Source organism: Odontesthes bonariensis, chromosome 11 (assembly GCF_027942865.1).
Source record: "Odontesthes bonariensis isolate fOdoBon6 chromosome 11, fOdoBon6.hap1, whole genome shotgun sequence".
In the NCBI taxonomy this organism is placed as follows: Eukaryota; Metazoa; Chordata; class Actinopteri; order Atheriniformes; family Atherinopsidae; genus Odontesthes; species Odontesthes bonariensis.
The window spans coordinates 26249039-26268523 of record NC_134516.1 but is presented as its reverse complement, the minus strand read 5'-3'; the positions used below and the strand labels follow the sequence as shown (position 1 = coordinate 26268523).

The 19485-nt window shown below is 48.8% G+C and overlaps 43 non-coding genes across 43 annotated transcripts; 21 read left to right on the top strand and 22 right to left on the bottom strand.

The window, feature by feature from the left end:
- Positions 1-283: 283 nt before the first annotated feature.
- Positions 284-402, bottom strand: LOC142393140 (5S ribosomal RNA). Its single transcript, XR_012771759.1, has one exon. It is a non-coding gene; the product is annotated as a 5S ribosomal RNA (ribosomal RNA).
- A 358-nt stretch (positions 403-760) lies between these two features.
- LOC142393237 (5S ribosomal RNA) lies at positions 761-879 on the top strand. The gene has a single exon (XR_012771851.1). It is a non-coding gene; the product is annotated as a 5S ribosomal RNA (ribosomal RNA).
- Positions 880-1177: 298 nt separating this feature from the next.
- On the bottom strand, positions 1178-1296 carry LOC142393839 (5S ribosomal RNA). The gene has a single exon (XR_012772247.1). It is a non-coding gene; the product is annotated as a 5S ribosomal RNA (ribosomal RNA).
- A 358-nt stretch (positions 1297-1654) lies between these two features.
- LOC142392694 (5S ribosomal RNA) lies at positions 1655-1773 on the top strand. Its single transcript, XR_012771331.1, has one exon. It is a non-coding gene; the product is annotated as a 5S ribosomal RNA (ribosomal RNA).
- Positions 1774-2071: 298 nt separating this feature from the next.
- Positions 2072-2190, bottom strand: LOC142393139 (5S ribosomal RNA). Its single transcript, XR_012771758.1, has one exon. It is a non-coding gene; the product is annotated as a 5S ribosomal RNA (ribosomal RNA).
- Positions 2191-2548: 358 nt separating this feature from the next.
- LOC142393236 (5S ribosomal RNA) lies at positions 2549-2667 on the top strand. The gene has a single exon (XR_012771850.1). It is a non-coding gene; the product is annotated as a 5S ribosomal RNA (ribosomal RNA).
- A 298-nt stretch (positions 2668-2965) lies between these two features.
- On the bottom strand, positions 2966-3084 carry LOC142393837 (5S ribosomal RNA). The gene has a single exon (XR_012772245.1). It is a non-coding gene; the product is annotated as a 5S ribosomal RNA (ribosomal RNA).
- A 358-nt stretch (positions 3085-3442) lies between these two features.
- LOC142392693 (5S ribosomal RNA) lies at positions 3443-3561 on the top strand. Its single transcript, XR_012771330.1, has one exon. It is a non-coding gene; the product is annotated as a 5S ribosomal RNA (ribosomal RNA).
- Positions 3562-3859: 298 nt separating this feature from the next.
- Positions 3860-3978, bottom strand: LOC142393836 (5S ribosomal RNA). Its single transcript, XR_012772244.1, has one exon. It is a non-coding gene; the product is annotated as a 5S ribosomal RNA (ribosomal RNA).
- A 358-nt stretch (positions 3979-4336) lies between these two features.
- LOC142392692 (5S ribosomal RNA) lies at positions 4337-4455 on the top strand. The gene has a single exon (XR_012771329.1). It is a non-coding gene; the product is annotated as a 5S ribosomal RNA (ribosomal RNA).
- A 298-nt stretch (positions 4456-4753) lies between these two features.
- On the bottom strand, positions 4754-4872 carry LOC142393835 (5S ribosomal RNA). The gene has a single exon (XR_012772243.1). It is a non-coding gene; the product is annotated as a 5S ribosomal RNA (ribosomal RNA).
- A 358-nt stretch (positions 4873-5230) lies between these two features.
- On the top strand, positions 5231-5349 carry LOC142392690 (5S ribosomal RNA). The gene has a single exon (XR_012771328.1). It is a non-coding gene; the product is annotated as a 5S ribosomal RNA (ribosomal RNA).
- Positions 5350-5647: 298 nt separating this feature from the next.
- On the bottom strand, positions 5648-5766 carry LOC142393834 (5S ribosomal RNA). The gene has a single exon (XR_012772242.1). It is a non-coding gene; the product is annotated as a 5S ribosomal RNA (ribosomal RNA).
- A 358-nt stretch (positions 5767-6124) lies between these two features.
- LOC142393420 (5S ribosomal RNA) lies at positions 6125-6243 on the top strand. The gene has a single exon (XR_012772025.1). It is a non-coding gene; the product is annotated as a 5S ribosomal RNA (ribosomal RNA).
- Positions 6244-6541: 298 nt separating this feature from the next.
- Positions 6542-6660, bottom strand: LOC142393833 (5S ribosomal RNA). Its single transcript, XR_012772241.1, has one exon. It is a non-coding gene; the product is annotated as a 5S ribosomal RNA (ribosomal RNA).
- A 358-nt stretch (positions 6661-7018) lies between these two features.
- Positions 7019-7137, top strand: LOC142392689 (5S ribosomal RNA). The gene has a single exon (XR_012771327.1). It is a non-coding gene; the product is annotated as a 5S ribosomal RNA (ribosomal RNA).
- A 298-nt stretch (positions 7138-7435) lies between these two features.
- LOC142393832 (5S ribosomal RNA) lies at positions 7436-7554 on the bottom strand. Its single transcript, XR_012772240.1, has one exon. It is a non-coding gene; the product is annotated as a 5S ribosomal RNA (ribosomal RNA).
- Positions 7555-7912: 358 nt separating this feature from the next.
- LOC142393325 (5S ribosomal RNA) lies at positions 7913-8031 on the top strand. The gene has a single exon (XR_012771935.1). It is a non-coding gene; the product is annotated as a 5S ribosomal RNA (ribosomal RNA).
- A 298-nt stretch (positions 8032-8329) lies between these two features.
- Positions 8330-8448, bottom strand: LOC142393830 (5S ribosomal RNA). The gene has a single exon (XR_012772239.1). It is a non-coding gene; the product is annotated as a 5S ribosomal RNA (ribosomal RNA).
- A 358-nt stretch (positions 8449-8806) lies between these two features.
- Positions 8807-8925, top strand: LOC142393073 (5S ribosomal RNA). The gene has a single exon (XR_012771695.1). It is a non-coding gene; the product is annotated as a 5S ribosomal RNA (ribosomal RNA).
- Positions 8926-9223: 298 nt separating this feature from the next.
- LOC142393829 (5S ribosomal RNA) lies at positions 9224-9342 on the bottom strand. Its single transcript, XR_012772238.1, has one exon. It is a non-coding gene; the product is annotated as a 5S ribosomal RNA (ribosomal RNA).
- Positions 9343-9700: 358 nt separating this feature from the next.
- On the top strand, positions 9701-9819 carry LOC142392687 (5S ribosomal RNA). The gene has a single exon (XR_012771325.1). It is a non-coding gene; the product is annotated as a 5S ribosomal RNA (ribosomal RNA).
- A 298-nt stretch (positions 9820-10117) lies between these two features.
- On the bottom strand, positions 10118-10236 carry LOC142393051 (5S ribosomal RNA). The gene has a single exon (XR_012771673.1). It is a non-coding gene; the product is annotated as a 5S ribosomal RNA (ribosomal RNA).
- A 358-nt stretch (positions 10237-10594) lies between these two features.
- Positions 10595-10713, top strand: LOC142392686 (5S ribosomal RNA). Its single transcript, XR_012771324.1, has one exon. It is a non-coding gene; the product is annotated as a 5S ribosomal RNA (ribosomal RNA).
- Positions 10714-11011: 298 nt separating this feature from the next.
- On the bottom strand, positions 11012-11130 carry LOC142393828 (5S ribosomal RNA). The gene has a single exon (XR_012772237.1). It is a non-coding gene; the product is annotated as a 5S ribosomal RNA (ribosomal RNA).
- Positions 11131-11488: 358 nt separating this feature from the next.
- Positions 11489-11607, top strand: LOC142392685 (5S ribosomal RNA). The gene has a single exon (XR_012771323.1). It is a non-coding gene; the product is annotated as a 5S ribosomal RNA (ribosomal RNA).
- Positions 11608-11905: 298 nt separating this feature from the next.
- LOC142393827 (5S ribosomal RNA) lies at positions 11906-12024 on the bottom strand. The gene has a single exon (XR_012772236.1). It is a non-coding gene; the product is annotated as a 5S ribosomal RNA (ribosomal RNA).
- Positions 12025-12382: 358 nt separating this feature from the next.
- On the top strand, positions 12383-12501 carry LOC142393072 (5S ribosomal RNA). Its single transcript, XR_012771694.1, has one exon. It is a non-coding gene; the product is annotated as a 5S ribosomal RNA (ribosomal RNA).
- Positions 12502-12799: 298 nt separating this feature from the next.
- LOC142393825 (5S ribosomal RNA) lies at positions 12800-12918 on the bottom strand. The gene has a single exon (XR_012772234.1). It is a non-coding gene; the product is annotated as a 5S ribosomal RNA (ribosomal RNA).
- Positions 12919-13276: 358 nt separating this feature from the next.
- Positions 13277-13395, top strand: LOC142392684 (5S ribosomal RNA). The gene has a single exon (XR_012771322.1). It is a non-coding gene; the product is annotated as a 5S ribosomal RNA (ribosomal RNA).
- A 298-nt stretch (positions 13396-13693) lies between these two features.
- On the bottom strand, positions 13694-13812 carry LOC142393824 (5S ribosomal RNA). Its single transcript, XR_012772233.1, has one exon. It is a non-coding gene; the product is annotated as a 5S ribosomal RNA (ribosomal RNA).
- A 358-nt stretch (positions 13813-14170) lies between these two features.
- Positions 14171-14289, top strand: LOC142392683 (5S ribosomal RNA). The gene has a single exon (XR_012771321.1). It is a non-coding gene; the product is annotated as a 5S ribosomal RNA (ribosomal RNA).
- A 298-nt stretch (positions 14290-14587) lies between these two features.
- On the bottom strand, positions 14588-14706 carry LOC142393823 (5S ribosomal RNA). The gene has a single exon (XR_012772232.1). It is a non-coding gene; the product is annotated as a 5S ribosomal RNA (ribosomal RNA).
- A 358-nt stretch (positions 14707-15064) lies between these two features.
- On the top strand, positions 15065-15183 carry LOC142393326 (5S ribosomal RNA). The gene has a single exon (XR_012771936.1). It is a non-coding gene; the product is annotated as a 5S ribosomal RNA (ribosomal RNA).
- A 298-nt stretch (positions 15184-15481) lies between these two features.
- On the bottom strand, positions 15482-15600 carry LOC142393822 (5S ribosomal RNA). Its single transcript, XR_012772231.1, has one exon. It is a non-coding gene; the product is annotated as a 5S ribosomal RNA (ribosomal RNA).
- Positions 15601-15958: 358 nt separating this feature from the next.
- Positions 15959-16077, top strand: LOC142392682 (5S ribosomal RNA). Its single transcript, XR_012771320.1, has one exon. It is a non-coding gene; the product is annotated as a 5S ribosomal RNA (ribosomal RNA).
- A 298-nt stretch (positions 16078-16375) lies between these two features.
- Positions 16376-16494, bottom strand: LOC142393821 (5S ribosomal RNA). Its single transcript, XR_012772230.1, has one exon. It is a non-coding gene; the product is annotated as a 5S ribosomal RNA (ribosomal RNA).
- A 358-nt stretch (positions 16495-16852) lies between these two features.
- Positions 16853-16971, top strand: LOC142393071 (5S ribosomal RNA). Its single transcript, XR_012771693.1, has one exon. It is a non-coding gene; the product is annotated as a 5S ribosomal RNA (ribosomal RNA).
- A 298-nt stretch (positions 16972-17269) lies between these two features.
- Positions 17270-17388, bottom strand: LOC142393820 (5S ribosomal RNA). The gene has a single exon (XR_012772229.1). It is a non-coding gene; the product is annotated as a 5S ribosomal RNA (ribosomal RNA).
- A 358-nt stretch (positions 17389-17746) lies between these two features.
- Positions 17747-17865, top strand: LOC142392681 (5S ribosomal RNA). Its single transcript, XR_012771319.1, has one exon. It is a non-coding gene; the product is annotated as a 5S ribosomal RNA (ribosomal RNA).
- A 298-nt stretch (positions 17866-18163) lies between these two features.
- On the bottom strand, positions 18164-18282 carry LOC142393050 (5S ribosomal RNA). The gene has a single exon (XR_012771672.1). It is a non-coding gene; the product is annotated as a 5S ribosomal RNA (ribosomal RNA).
- Positions 18283-18640: 358 nt separating this feature from the next.
- LOC142392680 (5S ribosomal RNA) lies at positions 18641-18759 on the top strand. Its single transcript, XR_012771318.1, has one exon. It is a non-coding gene; the product is annotated as a 5S ribosomal RNA (ribosomal RNA).
- A 298-nt stretch (positions 18760-19057) lies between these two features.
- Positions 19058-19176, bottom strand: LOC142393819 (5S ribosomal RNA). Its single transcript, XR_012772228.1, has one exon. It is a non-coding gene; the product is annotated as a 5S ribosomal RNA (ribosomal RNA).
- Between the last annotated feature and the right edge of the window lie 309 nt (positions 19177-19485).

The following is a 19485-nucleotide window of genomic DNA, read 5'->3' as shown; positions in this document are numbered from 1 at the left end:
GCGCATGCAGTTTGGCTACGTCAAATGCAAAACTAGTCCCTGTTTGACTTTTTGGAACTTGTCCTTTCTGAGGACAAAGTTAAATGTATGAGGATCAAAGCCAACAATGGCCTGGGACATCTCAGCAGATCCAGGATCAGCAACATGGAGACTGAGAGCCAAACAGAAACAGAGGTGTCTGCCAACCAATCAGCAGCAGCCCAAGCTGGTTAACTTCCTGGTGTCTGTGTGGCACACGGTGATGGTCAGATGTTACATGCAGGCCGCAGAGAGAAGAGAAAAAAGCTTACAGCACCTGGTATTCCCAAGCGGTCTCCCATCCAAGTACTAACCAGGCCAGACCCTGCTTGGCTTCCGAGATCGGACGAGATCGGGCGTGTTCAGGGCGGTGTGGCCGTAAGCCACAGTCCCTGTGACAAATATATGTTATATGGGTGCTGGAACCATACGTTTCCCCTATTTTTACCAGAGAGCTGGCTTGAGAGGCTGCTGTTGAGCCTGCACGTTGACTTCCCTGATGTGATTGTTCTTTGCAGCTGAAAATGGGACTCTCAGATAACTTAGTGTCTGTCAAAAGCCTCTGTTCCCTGTGTGTAGTTTTGTGTCCGTTGTCATATAGAGAAACCAGGGAAGCTCAATCCCACGACATGCTCATAAACTGCGTCTTCTCTAAACAGTATAGTTCTATTTTACAAGTCGGAATACAATAACAGATTCTGTCTCAGATTCTATAAAGAGCTGGTTTGTGATTCCATTGCTGGCTTACGGCCACACCACCCCGAACACGCCTGATCTCGTCAGATCTCAGAAGCCAAGCAGAGTCGGGCCTGGTTAGTACTTGGATGGGAGACCGCCTGGGAATACCAGGTGCTGTAAGCCTTTTGGCTTCTCCAGGCGCATGCAGTTTGGCTACGTCAAATGCAAAACTAGTCCCTGTTTGACTTTTTGGAACTTGTCCTTTCTGAGGACAAAGTTAAATGTATGAGGATCAAAGCCAACAATGGCCTGGGACATCTCAGCAGATCCAGGATCAGCAACATGGAGACTGAGAGCCAAACAGAAACAGAGGTGTCTGCCAACCAATCAGCAGCAGCCCAAGCTGGTTAACTTCCTGGTGTCTGTGTGGCACACGGTGATGGTCAGATGTTACATGCAGGCCGCAGAGAGAAGAGAAAAAAGCTTACAGCACCTGGTATTCCCAAGCGGTCTCCCATCCAAGTACTAACCAGGCCCGACCCTGCTTGGCTTCCGAGATCGGACGAGATCGGGCGTGTTCAGGGCGGTGTGGCCGTAAGCCACAGTCCCTGTGACAAATATATGTTATATGGGTGCTGGAACCATACGTTTCCCCTATTTTTACCAGAGAGCTGGCTTGAGAGGCTGCTGTTGAGCCTGCACGTTGACTTCCCTGATGTGATTGTTCTTTGCAGCTGAAAATGGGACTCTCAGATAACTTAGTGTCTGTCAAAAGCCTCTGTTCCCTGTGTGTAGTTTTGTGTCCGTTGTCATATAGAGAAACCAGGGAAGCTCAATCCCACGACATGCTCATAAACTGCGTCTTCTCTAAACAGTATAGTTCTATTTTACAAGTCGGAATACAATAACAGATTCTGTCTCAGAATCTATAAAGAGCTGGTTTGTGATTCCATTGCTGGCTTACGGCCACACCACCCTGAACACGCCTGATCTCGTCAGATCTCAGAAGCCAAGCAGAGTCGGGCCTGGTTAGTACTTGGATGGGAGACCGCCTGGGAATACCAGGTGCTGTAAGCCTTTTGGCTTCTCCAGGCGCATGCAGTTTGGCTACGTCAAATGCAAAACTAGTCCCTGTTTGACTTTTTGGAACTTGTCCTTTCTGAGGACAAAGTTAAATGTATGAGGATCAAAGCCAACAATGGCCTGGGACATCTCAGCAGATCCAGGATCAGCAACATGGAGACTGAGAGCCAAACAGAAACAGAGGTGTCTGCCAACCAATCAGCAGCAGCCCAAGCTGGTTAACTTCCTGGTGTCTGTGTGGCACACGGTGATGGTCAGATGTTACATGCAGGCCGCAGAGAGAAGAGAAAAAAGCTTACAGCACCTGGTATTCCCAAGCGGTCTCCCATCCAAGTACTAACCAGGCCAGACCCTGCTTGGCTTCCGAGATCGGACGAGATCGGGCGTGTTCAGGGCGGTGTGGCCGTAAGCCACAGTCCCTGTGACAAATATATGTTATATGGGTGCTGGAACCATACGTTTCCCCTATTTTTACCAGAGAGCTGGCTTGAGAGGCTGCTGTTGAGCCTGCACGTTGACTTCCCTGATGTGATTGTTCTTTGCAGCTGAAAATGGGACTCTCAGATAACTTAGTGTCTGTCAAAAGCCTCTGTTCCCTGTGTGTAGTTTTGTGTCCGTTGTCATATAGAGAAACCAGGGAAGCTCAATCCCACGACATGCTCATAAACTGCGTCTTCTCTAAACAGTATAGTTCTATTTTACAAGTCGGAATACAATAACAGATTCTGTCTCAGATTCTATAAAGAGCTGGTTTGTGATTCCATTGCTGGCTTACGGCCACACCACCCCGAACACGCCTGATCTCGTCAGATCTCAGAAGCCAAGCAGAGTCGGGCCTGGTTAGTACTTGGATGGGAGACCGCCTGGGAATACCAGGTGCTGTAAGCCTTTTGGCTTCTCCAGGCGCATGCAGTTTGGCTACGTCAAATGCAAAACTAGTCCCTGTTTGACTTTTTGGAACTTGTCCTTTCTGAGGACAAAGTTAAATGTATGAGGATCAAAGCCAACAATGGCCTGGGACATCTCAGCAGATCCAGGATCAGCAACATGGAGACTGAGAGCCAAACAGAAACAGAGGTGTCTGCCAACCAATCAGCAGCAGCCCAAGCTGGTTAACTTCCTGGTGTCTGTGTGGCACACGGTGATGGTCAGATGTTACATGCAGGCCGCAGAGAGAAGAGAAAAAAGCTTACAGCACCTGGTATTCCCAAGCGGTCTCCCATCCAAGTACTAACCAGGCCCGACCCTGCTTGGCTTCCGAGATCGGACGAGATCGGGCGTGTTCAGGGCGGTGTGGCCGTAAGCCACAGTCCCTGTGACAAATATATGTTATATGGGTGCTGGAACCATACGTTTCCCCTATTTTTACCAGAGAGCTGGCTTGAGAGGCTGCTGTTGAGCCTGCACGTTGACTTCCCTGATGTGATTGTTCTTTGCAGCTGAAAATGGGACTCTCAGATAACTTAGTGTCTGTCAAAAGCCTCTGTTCCCTGTGTGTAGTTTTGTGTCCGTTGTCATATAGAGAAACCAGGGAAGCTCAATCCCACGACATGCTCATAAACTGCGTCTTCTCTAAACAGTATAGTTCTATTTTACAAGTCGGAATACAATAACAGATTCTGTCTCAGAATCTATAAAGAGCTGGTTTGTGATTCCATTGCTGGCTTACGGCCACACCACCCTGAACACGCCTGATCTCGTCAGATCTCAGAAGCCAAGCAGAGTCGGGCCTGGTTAGTACTTGGATGGGAGACCGCCTGGGAATACCAGGTGCTGTAAGCCTTTTGGCTTCTCCAGGCGCATGCAGTTTGGCTACGTCAAATGCAAAACTAGTCCCTGTTTGACTTTTTGGAACTTGTCCTTTCTGAGGACAAAGTTAAATGTATGAGGATCAAAGCCAACAATGGCCTGGGACATCTCAGCAGATCCAGGATCAGCAACATGGAGACTGAGAGCCAAACAGAAACAGAGGTGTCTGCCAACCAATCAGCAGCAGCCCAAGCTGGTTAACTTCCTGGTGTCTGTGTGGCACACGGTGATGGTCAGATGTTACATGCAGGCCGCAGAGAGAAGAGAAAAAAGCTTACAGCACCTGGTATTCCCAAGCGGTCTCCCATCCAAGTACTAACCAGGCCCGACCCTGCTTGGCTTCCGAGATCGGACGAGATCGGGCGTGTTCAGGGCGGTGTGGCCGTAAGCCACAGTCCCTGTGACAAATATATGTTATATGGGTGCTGGAACCATACGTTTCCCCTATTTTTACCAGAGAGCTGGCTTGAGAGGCTGCTGTTGAGCCTGCACGTTGACTTCCCTGATGTGATTGTTCTTTGCAGCTGAAAATGGGACTCTCAGATAACTTAGTGTCTGTCAAAAGCCTCTGTTCCCTGTGTGTAGTTTTGTGTCCGTTGTCATATAGAGAAACCAGGGAAGCTCAATCCCACGACATGCTCATAAACTGCGTCTTCTCTAAACAGTATAGTTCTATTTTACAAGTCGGAATACAATAACAGATTCTGTCTCAGAATCTATAAAGAGCTGGTTTGTGATTCCATTGCTGGCTTACGGCCACACCACCCTGAACACGCCTGATCTCGTCAGATCTCAGAAGCCAAGCAGAGTCGGGCCTGGTTAGTACTTGGATGGGAGACCGCCTGGGAATACCAGGTGCTGTAAGCCTTTTGGCTTCTCCAGGCGCATGCAGTTTGGCTACGTCAAATGCAAAACTAGTCCCTGTTTGACTTTTTGGAACTTGTCCTTTCTGAGGACAAAGTTAAATGTATGAGGATCAAAGCCAACAATGGCCTGGGACATCTCAGCAGATCCAGGATCAGCAACATGGAGACTGAGAGCCAAACAGAAACAGAGGTGTCTGCCAACCAATCAGCAGCAGCCCAAGCTGGTTAACTTCCTGGTGTCTGTGTGGCACACGGTGATGGTCAGATGTTACATGCAGGCCGCAGAGAGAAGAGAAAAAAGCTTACAGCACCTGGTATTCCCAAGCGGTCTCCCATCCAAGTACTAACCAGGCCCGACCCTGCTTGGCTTCCGAGATCGGACGAGATCGGGCGTGTTCAGGGCGGTGTGGCCGTAAGCCACAGTCCCTGTGACAAATATATGTTATATGGGTGCTGGAACCATACGTTTCCCCTATTTTTACCAGAGAGCTGGCTTGAGAGGCTGCTGTTGAGCCTGCACGTTGACTTCCCTGATGTGATTGTTCTTTGCAGCTGAAAATGGGACTCTCAGATAACTTAGTGTCTGTCAAAAGCCTCTGTTCCCTGTGTGTAGTTTTGTGTCCGTTGTCATATAGAGAAACCAGGGAAGCTCAATCCCACGACATGCTCATAAACTGCGTCTTCTCTAAACAGTATAGTTCTATTTTACAAGTCGGAATACAATAACAGATTCTGTTTCAGAATCTATAAAGAGCTGGTTTGTGATTCCATTGCTGGCTTACGGCCACACCACCCTGAACACGCCTGATCTCGTCAGATCTCAGAAGCCAAGCAGAGTCGGGCCTGGTTAGTACTTGGATGGGAGACCGCCTGGGAATACCAGGTGCTGTAAGCCTTTTGGCTTCTCCAGGCGCATGCAGTTTGGCTACGTCAAATGCAAAACTAGTCCCTGTTTGACTTTTTGGAACTTGTCCTTTCTGAGGACAAAGTTAAATGTATGAGGATCAAAGCCAACAATGGCCTGGGACATCTCAGCAGATCCAGGATCAGCAACATGGAGACTGAGAGCCAAACAGAAACAGAGGTGTCTGCCAACCAATCAGCAGCAGCCCAAGCTGGTTAACTTCCTGGTGTCTGTGTGGCACACGGTGATGGTCAGATGTTACATGCAGGCCGCAGAGAGAAGAGAAAAAAGCTTACAGCACCTGGTATTCCCAAGCGGTCTCCCATCCAAGTACTAACCAGGCCCGACCCTGCTTGGCTTCCGAGATCGGACGAGATCGGGCGTGTTCAGGGCGGTGTGGCCGTAAGCCACAGTCCCTGTGACAAATATATGTTATATGGGTGCTGGAACCATACGTTTCCCCTATTTTTACCAGAGAGCTGGCTTGAGAGGCTGCTGTTGAGCCTGCACGTTGACTTCCCTGATGTGATTGTTCTTTGCAGCTGAAAATGGGACTCTCAGATAACTTAGTGTCTGTCAAAAGCCTCTGTTCCCTGTGTGTAGTTTTGTGTCCGTTGTCATATAGAGAAACCAGGGAAGCTCAATCCCACGACATGCTCATAAACTGCGTCTTCTCTAAACAGTATAGTTCTATTTTACAAGTCGGAATACAATAACAGATTCTGTCTCAGAATCTATAAAGAGCTGGTTTGTGATTCCATTGCTGGCTTACGGCCACACCACCCTGAACACGCCTGATCTCGTCAGATCTCAGAAGCCAAGCAGAGTCGGGCCTGGTTAGTACTTGGATGGGAGACCGCCTGGGAATACCATGTGCTGTAAGCCTTTTGGCTTCTCCAGGCGCATGCAGTTTGGCTACGTCAAATGCAAAACTAGTCCCTGTTTGACTTTTTGGAACTTGTCCTTTCTGAGGACAAAGTTAAATGTATGAGGATCAAAGCCAACAATGGCCTGGGACATCTCAGCAGATCCAGGATCAGCAACATGGAGACTGAGAGCCAAACAGAAACAGAGGTGTCTGCCAACCAATCAGCAGCAGCCCAAGCTGGTTAACTTCCTGGTGTCTGTGTGGCACACGGTGATGGTCAGATGTTACATGCAGGCCGCAGAGAGAAGAGAAAAAAGCTTACAGCACCTGGTATTCCCAAGCGGTCTCCCATCCAAGTACTAACCAGGCCCGACCCTGCTTGGCTTCCGAGATCGGACGAGATCGGGCGTGTTCAGGGCGGTGTGGCCGTAAGCCACAGTCCCTGTGACAAATATATGTTATATGGGTGCTGGAACCATACGTTTCCCCTATTTTTACCAGAGAGCTGGCTTGAGAGGCTGCTGTTGAGCCTGCACGTTGACTTCCCTGATGTGATTGTTCTTTGCAGCTGAAAATGGGACTCTCAGATAACTTAGTGTCTGTCAAAAGCCTCTGTTCCCTGTGTGTAGTTTTGTGTCCGTTGTCATATAGAGAAACCAGGGAAGCTCAATCCCACGACATGCTCATAAACTGCGTCTTCTCTAAACAGTATAGTTCTATTTTACAAGTCGGAATACAATAACAGATTCTGTCTCAGAATCTATAAAGAGCTGGTTTGTGATTCCATTGCTGGCTTACGGCCACACCACCCTGAACACGCCTGATCTCGTCAGATCTCAGAAGCCAAGCAGAGTCGGGCCTGGTTAGTACTTGGATGGGAGACCGCCTGGGAATACCAGGTGCTGTAAGCCTTTTGGCTTCTCCAGGCGCATGCAGTTTGGCTACGTCAAATGCAAAACTAGTCCCTGTTTGACTTTTTGGAACTTGTCCTTTCTGAGGACAAAGTTAAATGTATGAGGATCAAAGCCAACAATGGCCTGGGACATCTCAGCAGATCCAGGATCAGCAACATGGAGACTGAGAGCCAAACAGAAACAGAGGTGTCTGCCAACCAATCAGCAGCAGCCCAAGCTGGTTAACTTCCTGGTGTCTGTGTGGCACACGGTGATGGTCAGATGTTACATGCAGGCCGCAGAGAGAAGAGAAAAAAGCTTACAGCACCTGGTATTCCCAAGCGGTCTCCCATCCAAGTACTAACCAGGCCCGACCCTGCTTGGCTTCCGAGATCGGACGAGATCGGGCGTGTTCAGGGCGGTGTGGCCGTAAGCCACAGTCCCTGTGACAAATATATGTTATATGGGTGCTGGAACCATACGTTTCCCCTATTTTTACCAGAGAGCTGGCTTGAGAGGCTGCTGTTGAGCCTGCACGTTGACTTCCCTGATGTGATTGTTCTTTGCAGCTGAAAATGGGACTCTCAGATAACTTAGTGTCTGTCAAAAGCCTCTGTTCCCTGTGTGTAGTTTTGTGTCCGTTGTCATATAGAGAAACCAGGGAAGCTCAATCCCACGACATGCTCATAAACTGCGTCTTCTCTAAACAGTATAGTTCTATTTTACAAGTCGGAATACAATAACAGATTCTGTTTCAGAATCTATAAAGAGCTGGTTTGTGATTCCATTGCTGGCTTACGGCCACACCACCCTCAACACGCCTGATCTCGTCAGATCTCAGAAGCCAAGCAGAGTCGGGCCTGGTTAGTACTTGGATGGGAGACCGCCTGGGAATACCAGGTGCTGTAAGCCTTTTGGCTTCTCCAGGCGCATGCAGTTTGGCTACGTCAAATGCAAAACTAGTCCCTGTTTGACTTTTTGGAACTTGTCCTTTCTGAGGACAAAGTTAAATGTATGAGGATCAAAGCCAACAATGGCCTGGGACATCTCAGCAGATCCAGGATCAGCAACATGGAGACTGAGAGCCAAACAGAAACAGAGGTGTCTGCCAACCAATCAGCAGCAGCCCAAGCTGGTTAACTTCCTGGTGTCTGTGTGGCACACGGTGATGGTCAGATGTTACATGCAGGCCGCAGAGAGAAGAGAAAAAAGCTTACAGCACCTGGTATTCCCAAGCGGTCTCCCATCCAAGTACTAACCAGGCCCGACCCTGCTTGGCTTCCGAGATCGGACGAGATCGGGCGTGTTCAGGGCGGTGTGGCCGTAAGCCACAGTCCCTGTGACAAATATATGTTATATGGGTGCTGGAACCATACGTTTCCCCTATTTTTACCAGAGAGCTGGCTTGAGAGGCTGCTGTTGAGCCTGCACGTTGACTTCCCTGATGTGATTGTTCTCTGCAGCTGAAAATTGGACTCTCAGATAACTTAGTGTCTCTCAAAAGCCTCTGTTCCCTGTGTGTAGTTTTGTGTCCGTTGTCATATAGAGAAACCAGGGAAGCTCAATCCCACGACATGCTCATAAACTGCGTCTTCTCTAAACAGTATAGTTCTATTTTACAAGTCGGAATACAATAACAGATTCTGTCTCAGAATCTATAAAGAGCTGGTTTGTGATTCCATTGCTGGCTTACGGCCACACCACCCTGAACACGCCTGATCTCGTCAGATCTCAGAAGCCAAGCAGAGTCGGGCCTGGTTAGTACTTGGATGGGAGACCGCCTGGGAATATCAGGTGCTGTAAGCCTTTTGGCTTCTCCAGGCGCATGCAGTTTGGCTACGTCAAATGCAAAACTAGTCCCTGTTTGACTTTTTGGAACTTGTCCTTTCTGAGGACAAAGTTAAATGTATGAGGATCAAAGCCAACAATGGCCTGGGACATCTCAGCAGATCCAGGATCAGCAACATGGAGACTGAGAGCCAAACAGAAACAGAGGTGTCTGCCAACCAATCAGCAGCAGCCCAAGCTGGTTAACTTCCTGGTGTCTGTGTGGCACACGGTGATGGTCAGATGTTACATGCAGGCCGCAGAGAGAAGAGAAAAAAGCTTACAGCACCTGGTATTCCCAAGCGGTCTCCCATCCAAGTACTAACCAGGCCCGACCCTGCTTGGCTTCCGAGATCGGACGAGATCGGGCGTGTTCAGGGCGGTGTGGCCGTAAGCCACAGTCCCTGTGACAAATATATGTTATATGGGTGCTGGAACCATACGTTTCCCCTATTTTTACCAGAGAGCTGGCTTGAGAGGCTGCTGTTGAGCCTGCACGTTGACTTCCCTGATGTGATTGTTCTTTGCAGCTGAAAATGGGACTCTCAGATAACTTAGTGTCTGTCAAAAGCCTCTGTTCCCTGTGTGTAGTTTTGTGTCCGTTGTCATATAGAGAAACCAGGGAAGCTCAATCCCACGACATGCTCATAAACTGCGTCTTCTCTAAACAGTATAGTTCTATTTTACAAGTCGGAATACAATAACAGATTCTGTTTCAGAATCTATAAAGAGCTGGTTTGTGATTCCATTGCTGGCTTACGGCCACACCACCCTGAACACGCCTGATCTCGTCAGATCTCAGAAGCCAAGCAGAGTCGGGCCTGGTTAGTACTTGGATGGGAGACCGCCTGGGAATACCAGGTGCTGTAAGCCTTTTGGCTTCTCCAGGCGCATGCAGTTTGGCTACGTCAAATGCAAAACTAGTCCCTGTTTGACTTTTTGGAACTTGTCCTTTCTGAGGACAAAGTTAAATGTATGAGGATCAAAGCCAACAATGGCCTGGGACATCTCAGCAGATCCAGGATCAGCAACATGGAGACTGAGAGCCAAACAGAAACAGAGGTGTCTGCCAACCAATCAGCAGCAGCCCAAGCTGGTTAACTTCCTGGTGTCTGTGTGGCACACGGTGATGGTCAGATGTTACATGCAGGCCGCAGAGAGAAGAGAAAAAAGCTTACAGCACCTGGTATTCCCAAGCGGTCTCCCATCCAAGTACTAACCAGGCCCGACCCTGCTTGGCTTCCGAGATCGGACGAGATCTGGCGTGTTCAGGGCGGTGTGGCCGTAAGCCACAGTCCCTGTGACAAATATATGTTATATGGGTGCTGGAACCATACGTTTCCCCTATTTTTACCAGAGAGCTGGCTTGAGAGGCTGCTGTTGAGCCTGCACGTTGACTTCCCTGATGTGATTGTTCTTTGCAGCTGAAAATGGGACTCTCAGATAACTTAGTGTCTCTCAAAAGCCTCTGTTCCCTGTGTGTAGTTTTGTGTCCGTTGTCATATAGAGAAACCAGGGAAGCTCAATCCCACGACATGCTCATAAACTGCGTCTTCTCTAAACAGTATAGTTCTATTTTACAAGTCGGAATACAATAACAGATTCTGTCTCAGAATCTATAAAGAGCTGGTTTGTGATTCCATTGCTGGCTTACGGCCACACCACCCTGAACACGCCTGATCTCGTCAGATCTCAGAAGCCAAGCAGAGTCGGGCCTGGTTAGTACTTGGATGGGAGACCGCCTGGGAATACCAGGTGCTGTAAGCCTTTTGGCTTCTCCAGGCGCATGCAGTTTGGCTACGTCAAATGCAAAACTAGTCCCTGTTTGACTTTTTGGAACTTGTCCTTTCTGAGGACAAAGTTAAATGTATGAGGATCAAAGCCAACAATGGCCTGGGACATCTCAGCAGATCCAGGATCAGCAACATGGAGACTGAGAGCCAAACAGAAACAGAGGTGTCTGCCAACCAATCAGCAGCAGCCCAAGCTGGTTAACTTCCTGGTGTCTGTGTGGCACACGGTGATGGTCAGATGTTACATGCAGGCCGCAGAGAGAAGAGAAAAAAGCTTACAGCACCTGGTATTCCCAAGCGGTCTCCCATCCAAGTACTAACCAGGCCCGACCCTGCTTGGCTTCCGAGATCGGACGAGATCGGGCGTGTTCAGGGCGGTGTGGCCGTAAGCCACAGTCCCTGTGACAAATATATGTTATATGGGTGCTGGAACCATACGTTTCCCCTATTTTTACCAGAGAGCTGGCTTGAGAGGCTGCTGTTGAGCCTGCACGTTGACTTCCCTGATGTGATTGTTCTTTGCAGCTGAAAATGGGACTCTCAGATAACTTAGTGTCTGTCAAAAGCCTCTGTTCCCTGTGTGTAGTTTTGTGTCCGTTGTCATATAGAGAAACCAGGGAAGCTCAATCCCACGACATGCTCATAAACTGCGTCTTCTCTAAACAGTATAGTTCTATTTTACAAGTCGGAATACAATAACAGATTCTGTTTCAGAATCTATAAAGAGCTGGTTTGTGATTCCATTGCTGGCTTACGGCCACACCACCCTGAACACGCCTGATCTCGTCAGATCTCAGAAGCCAAGCAGAGTCGGGCCTGGTTAGTACTTGGATGGGAGACCGCCTGGGAATACCAGGTGCTGTAAGCCTTTTGGCTTCTCCAGGCGCATGCAGTTTGGCTACGTCAAATGCAAAACTAGTCCCTGTTTGACTTTTTGGAACTTGTCCTTTCTGAGGACAAAGTTAAATGTATGAGGATCAAAGCCAACAATGGCCTGGGACATCTCAGCAGATCCAGGATCAGCAACATGGAGACTGAGAGCCAAACAGAAACAGAGGTGTCTGCCAACCAATCAGCAGCAGCCCAAGCTGGTTAACTTCCTGGTGTCTGTGTGGCACACGGTGATGGTCAGATGTTACATGCAGGCCGCAGAGAGAAGAGAAAAAAGCTTACAGCACCTGGTATTCCCAAGCGGTCTCCCATCCAAGTACTAACCAGGCCCGACCCTGCTTGGCTTCCGAGATCGGACGAGATCGGGCGTGTTCAGGGCGGTGTGGCCGTAAGCCACAGTCCCTGTGACAAATATATGTTATATGGGTGCTGGAACCATACGTTTCCCCTATTTTTACCAGAGAGCTGGCTTGAGAGGCTGCTGTTGAGCCTGCACGTTGACTTCCCTGATGTGATTGTTCTCTGCAGCTGAAAATGGGACTCTCAGATAACTTAGTGTCTCTCAAAAGCCTCTGTTCCCTGTGTGTAGTTTTGTGTCCGTTGTCATATAGAGAAACCAGGGAAGCTCAATCCCACGACATGCTCATAAACTGCGTCTTCTCTAAACAGTATAGTTCTATTTTACAAGTCGGAATACAATAACAGATTCTGTCTCAGAATCTATAAAGAGCTGGTTTGTGATTCCATTGCTGGCTTACGGCCACACCACCCTGAACACGCCTGATCTCGTCAGATCTCAGAAGCCAAGCAGAGTCGGGCCTGGTTAGTACTTGGATGGGAGACCGCCTGGGAATATCAGGTGCTGTAAGCCTTTTGGCTTCTCCAGGCGCATGCAGTTTGGCTACGTCAAATGCAAAACTAGTCCCTGTTTGACTTTTTGGAACTTGTCCTTTCTGAGGACAAAGTTAAATGTATGAGGATCAAAGCCAACAATGGCCTGGGACATCTCAGCAGATCCAGGATCAGCAACATGGAGACTGAGAGCCAAACAGAAACAGAGGTGTCTGCCAACCAATCAGCAGCAGCCCAAGCTGGTTAACTTCCTGGTGTCTGTGTGGCACACGGTGATGGTCAGATGTTACATGCAGGCCGCAGAGAGAAGAGAAAAAAGCTTACAGCACCTGGTATTCCCAAGCGGTCTCCCATCCAAGTACTAACCAGGCCCGACCCTGCTTGGCTTCCGAGATCGGACGAGATCGGGCGTGTTCAGGGCGGTGTGGCCGTAAGCCACAGTCCCTGTGACAAATATATGTTATATGGGTGCTGGAACCATACGTTTCCCCTATTTTTACCAGAGAGCTGGCTTGAGAGGCTGCTGTTGAGCCTGCACGTTGACTTCCCTGATGTGATTGTTCTTTGCAGCTGAAAATGGGACTCTCAGATAACTTAGTGTCTGTCAAAAGCCTCTGTTCCCTGTGTGTAGTTTTGTGTCCGTTGTCATATAGAGAAACCAGGGAAGCTCAATCCCACGACATGCTCATAAACTGCGTCTTCTCTAAACAGTATAGTTCTATTTTACAAGTCGGAATACAATAACAGATTCTGTTTCAGAATCTATAAAGAGCTGGTTTGTGATTCCATTGCTGGCTTACGGCCACACCACCCTGAACACGCCTGATCTCGTCAGATCTCAGAAGCCAAGCAGAGTCGGGCCTGGTTAGTACTTGGATGGGAGACCGCCTGGGAATACCAGGTGCTGTAAGCCTTTTGGCTTCTCCAGGCGCATGCAGTTTGGCTACGTCAAATGCAAAACTAGTCCCTGTTTGACTTTTTGGAACTTGTCCTTTCTGAGGACAAAGTTAAATGTATGAGGATCAAAGCCAACAATGGCCTGGGACATCTCAGCAGATCCAGGATCAGCAACATGGAGACTGAGAGCCAAACAGAAACAGAGGTGTCTGCCAACCAATCAGCAGCAGCCCAAGCTGGTTAACTTCCTGGTGTCTGTGTGGCACACGGTGATGGTCAGATGTTACATGCAGGCCGCAGAGAGAAGAGAAAAAAGCTTACAGCACCTGGTATTCCCAAGCGGTCTCCCATCCAAGTACTAACCAGGCCCGACCCTGCTTGGCTTCCGAGATCGGACGAGATCGGGCGTGTTCAGGGCGGTGTGGCCGTAAGCCACAGTCCCTGTGACAAATATATGTTATATGGGTGCTGGAACCATACGTTTCCCCTATTTTTACCAGAGAGCTGGCTTGAGAGGCTGCTGTTGAGCCTGCACGTTGACTTCCCTGATGTGATTGTTCTTTGCAGCTGAAAATGGGACTCTCAGATAACTTAGTGTCTGTCAAAAGCCTCTGTTCCCTGTGTGTAGTTTTGTGTCCGTTGTCATATAGAGAAACCAGGGAAGCTCAATCCCACGACATGCTCATAAACTGCGTCTTCTCTAAACAGTATAGTTCTATTTTACAAGTCGGAATACAATAACAGATTCTGTCTCAGAATCTATAAAGAGCTGGTTTGTGATTCCATTGCTGGCTTACGGCCACACCACCCTGAACACGCCTGATCTCGTCAGATCTCAGAAGCCAAGCAGAGTCGGGCCTGGTTAGTACTTGGATGGGAGACCGCCTGGGAATACCAGGTGCTGTAAGCCTTTTGGCTTCTCCAGGCGCATGCAGTTTGGCTACGTCAAATGCAAAACTAGTCCCTGTTTGACTTTTTGGAACTTGTCCTTTCTGAGGACAAAGTTAAATGTATGAGGATCAAAGCCAACAATGGCCTGGGACATCTCAGCAGATCCAGGATCAGCAACATGGAGACTGAGAGCCAAACAGAAACAGAGGTGTCTGCCAACCAATCAGCAGCAGCCCAAGCTGGTTAACTTCCTGGTGTCTGTGTGGCACACGGTGATGGTCAGATGTTACATGCAGGCCGCAGAGAGAAGAGAAAAAAGCTTACAGCACCTGGTATTCCCAAGCGGTCTCCCATCCAAGTACTAACCAGGCCCGACCCTGCTTGGCTTCCGAGATCGGACGAGATCGGGCGTGTTCAGGGCGGTGTGGCCGTAAGCCACAGTCCCTGTGACAAATATATGTTATATGGGTGCTGGAACCATACGTTTCCCCTATTTTTACCAGAGAGCTGGCTTGAGAGGCTGCTGTTGAGCCTGCACGTTGACTTCCCTGATGTGATTGTTCTTTGCAGCTGAAAATGGGACTCTCAGATAACTTAGTGTCTGTCAAAAGCCTCTGTTCCCTGTGTGTAGTTTTGTGTCCGTTGTCATATAGAGAAACCAGGGAAGCTCAATCCCACGACATGCTCATAAACTGCGTCTTCTCTAAACAGTATAGTTCTATTTTACAAGTCGGAATACAATAACAGATTCTGTCTCAGAATCTATAAAGAGCTGGTTTGTGATTCCATTGCTGGCTTACGGCCACACCACCCTGAACACGCCTGATCTTGTCAGATCTCAGAAGCCAAGCAGAGTCGGGCCTGGTTAGTACTTGGATGGGAGACCGCCTGGGAATACCAGGTGCTGTAAGCCTTTTGGCTTCTCCAGGCGCATGCAGTTTGGCTACGTCAAATGCAAAACTAGTCCCTGTTTGACTTTTTGGAACTTGTCCTTTCTGAGGACAAAGTTAAATGTATGAGGATCAAAGCCAACAATGGCCTGGGACATCTCAGCAGATCCAGGATCAGCAACATGGAGACTGAGAGCCAAACAGAAACAGAGGTGTCTGCCAACCAATCAGCAGCAGCCCAAGCTGGTTAACTTCCTGGTGTCTGTGTGGCACACGGTGATGGTCAGATGTTACATGCAGGCCGCAGAGAGAAGAGAAAAAAGCTTACAGCACCTGGTATTCCCAAGCGGTCTCCCATCCAAGTACTAACCAGGCCCGACCCTGCTTGGCTTCCGAGATCGGACGAGATCGGGCGTGTTCAGGGCGGTGTGGCCGTAAGCCACAGTCCCTGTGACAAATATATGTTATATGGGTGCTGGAACCATACGTTTCCCCTATTTTTACCAGAGAGCTGGCTTGAGAGGCTGCTGTTGAGCCTGCACGTTGACTTCCCTGATGTGATTGTTCTTTGCAGCTGAAAATGGGACTCTCAGATAACTTAGTGTCTGTCAAAAGCCTCTGTTCCCTGTGTGTAGTTTTGTGTCCGTTGTCATATAGAGAAACCAGGGAAGCTCAATCCCACGACATGCTCATAAACTGCGTCTTCTCTAAACAGTATAGTTCTATTTTACAAGTCGGAATACAATAACAGATTCTGTCTCAGAATCTATAAAGAGCTGGTTTGTGATTCCATTGCTGGCTTACGGCCACACCACCCTGAACACGCCTGATCTCGTCAGATCTCAGAAGCCAAGCAGAGTCGGGCCTGGTTAGTACTTGGATGGGAGACCGCCTGGGAATACCAGGTGCTGTAAGCCTTTTGGCTTCTCCAGGCGCATGCAGTTTGGCTACGTCAAATGCAAAACTAGTCCCTGTTTGACTTTTTGGAACTTGTCCTTTCTGAGGACAAAGTTAAATGTATGAGGATCAAAGCCAACAATGGCCTGGGACATCTCAGCAGATCCAGGATCAGCAACATGGAGACTGAGAGCCAAACAGAAACAGAGGTGTCTGCCAACCAATCAGCAGCAGCCCAAGCTGGTTAACTTCCTGGTGTCTGTGTGGCACACGGTGATGGTCAGATGTTACATGCAGGCCGCAGAGAGAAGAGAAAAAAGCTTACAGCACCTGGTATTCCCAAGCGGTCTCCCATCCAAGTACTAACCAGGCCCGACCCTGCTTGGCTTCCGAGATCGGACGAGATCGGGCGTGTTCAGGGCGGTGTGGCCGTAAGCCACAGTCCCTGTGACAAATATATGTTATATAGGTGCTGGAACCATACGTTTCCCCTATTTTTACCAGAGAGCTGGCTTGAGAGGCTGCTGTTGAGCCTGCACGTTGACTTCCCTGATGTGATTGTTCTCTGCAGCTGAAAATGGGACTCTCAGATAACTTAGTGTCTCTCAAAAGCCTCTGTTCCCTGTGTGTAGTTTTGTGTCCGTTGTCATATAGAGAAACCAGGGAAGCTCAATCCCACGACATGCTCATAAACTGCGTCTTCTCTAAACAGTATAGTTCTATTTTACAAGTCGGAATACAATAACAGATTCTGTCTCAGAATCTATAAAGAGCTGGTTTGTGATTCCATTGCTGGCTTACGGCCACACCACCCTGAACACGCCTGATCTCGTCAGATCTCAGAAGCCAAGCAGAGTCGGGCCTGGTTAGTACTTGGATGGGAGACCGCCTGGGAATATCAGGTGCTGTAAGCCTTTTGGCTTCTCCAGGCGCATGCAGTTTGGCTACGTCAAATGCAAAACTAGTCCCTGTTTGACTTTTTGGAACTTGTCCTTTCTGAGGACAAAGTTAAATGTATGAGGATCAAAGCCAACAATGGCCTGGGACATCTCAGCAGATCCAGGATCAGCAACATGGAGACTGAGAGCCAAACAGAAACAGAGGTGTCTGCCAACCAATCAGCAGCAGCCCAAGCTGGTTAACTTCCTGGTGTCTGTGTGGCACACGGTGATGGTCAGATGTTACATGCAGGCCGCAGAGAGAAGAGAAAAAAGCTTACAGCACCTGGTATTCCCAAGCGGTCTCCCATCCAAGTACTAACCAGGCCCGACCCTGCTTGGCTTCCGAGATCGGACGAGATCGGGCGTGTTCAGGGCGGTGTGGCCGTAAGCCACAGTCCCTGTGACAAATATATGTTATATGGGTGCTGGAACCATACGTTTCCCCTATTTTTACCAGAGAGCTGGCTTGAGAGGCTGCTGTTGAGCCTGCACGTTGACTTCCCTGATGTGATTGTTCTTTGCAGCTGAAAATGGGACTCTCAGATAACTTAGTGTCTGTCAAAAGCCTCTGTTCCCTGTGTGTAGTTTTGTGTCCGTTGTCATATAGAGAAACCAGGGAAGCTCAATCCCACGACATGCTCATAAACTGCGTCTTCTCTAAACAGTATAGTTCTATTTTACAAGTCGGAATACAATAACAGATTCTGTTTCAGAATCTATAAAGAGCTGGTTTGTGATTCCATTGCTGGCTTACGGCCACACCACCCTGAACACGCCTGATCTCGTCAGATCTCAGAAGCCAAGCAGAGTCGGGCCTGGTTAGTACTTGGATGGGAGACCGCCTGGGAATACCAGGTGCTGTAAGCCTTTTGGCTTCTCCAGGCGCATGCAGTTTGGCTACGTCAAATGCAAAACTAGTCCCTGTTTGACTTTTTGGAACTTGTCCTTTCTGAGGACAAAGTTAAATGTATGAGGATCAAAGCCAACAATGGCCTGGGACATCTCAGCAGATCCAGGATCAGCAACATGGAGACTGAGAGCCAAACAGAAACAGAGGTGTCTGCCAACCAATCAGCAGCAGCCCAAGCTGGTTAACTTCCTGGTGTCTGTGTGGCACACGGTGATGGTCAGATGTTACATGCAGGCCGCAGAGAGAAGAGAAAAAAGCTTACAGCACCTGGTATTCCCAAGCGGTCTCCCATCCAAGTACTAACCAGGCCCGACCCTGCTTGGCTTCCGAGATCGGACGAGATCTGGCGTGTTCAGGGCGGTGTGGCCGTAAGCCACAGTCCCTGTGACAAATATATGTTATATGGGTGCTGGAACCATACGTTTCCCCTATTTTTACCAGAGAGCTGGCTTGAGAGGCTGCTGTTGAGCCTGCACGTTGACTTCCCTGATGTGATTGTTCTTTGCAGCTGAAAATGGGACTCTCAGATAACTTAGTGTCTCTCAAAAGCCTCTGTTCCCTGTGTGTAGTTTTGTGTCCGTTGTCATATAGAGAAACCAGGGAAGCTCAATCCCACGACATGCTCATAAACTGCGTCTTCTCTAAACAGTATAGTTCTATTTTACAAGTCGGAATACAATAACAGATTCTGTCTCAGAATCTATAAAGAGCTGGTTTGTGATTCCATTGCTGGCTTACGGCCACACCACCCTGAACACGCCTGATCTCGTCAGATCTCAGAAGCCAAGCAGAGTCGGGCCTGGTTAGTACTTGGATGGGAGACCGCCTGGGAATACCAGGTGCTGTAAGCCTTTTGGCTTCTCCAGGCGCATGCAGTTTGGCTACGTCAAATGCAAAACTAGTCCCTGTTTGACTTTTTGGAACTTGTCCTTTCTGAGGACAAAGTTAAATGTATGAGGATCAAAGCCAACAATGGCCTGGGACATCTCAGCAGATCCAGGATCAGCAACATGGAGACTGAGAGCCAAACAGAAACAGAGGTGTCTGCCAACCAATCAGCAGCAGCCCAAGCTGGTTAACTTCCTGGTGTCTGTGTGGCACACGGTGATGGTCAGATGTTACATGCAGGCCGCAGAGAGAAGAGAAAAAAGCTTACAGCACCTGGTATTCCCAAGCGGTCTCCCATCCAAGTACTAACCAGGCCCGACCCTGCTTGGCTTCCGAGATCGGACGAGATCGGGCGTGTTCAGGGCGGTGTGGCCGTAAGCCACAGTCCCTGTGACAAATATATGTTATATGGGTGCTGGAACCATACGTTTCCCCTATTTTTACCAGAGAGCTGGCTTGAGAGGCTGCTGTTGAGCCTGCACGTTGACTTCCCTGATGTGATTGTTCTTTGCAGCTGAAAATGGGACTCTCAGATAACTTAGTGTCTGTCAAAAGCCTCTGTTCCCTGTGTGTAGTTTTGTGTCCGTTGTCATATAGAGAAACCAGGGAAGCTCAATCCCACGACATGCTCATAAACTGCGTCTTCTCTAAACAGTATAGTTCTATTTTACAAGTCGGAATACAATAAC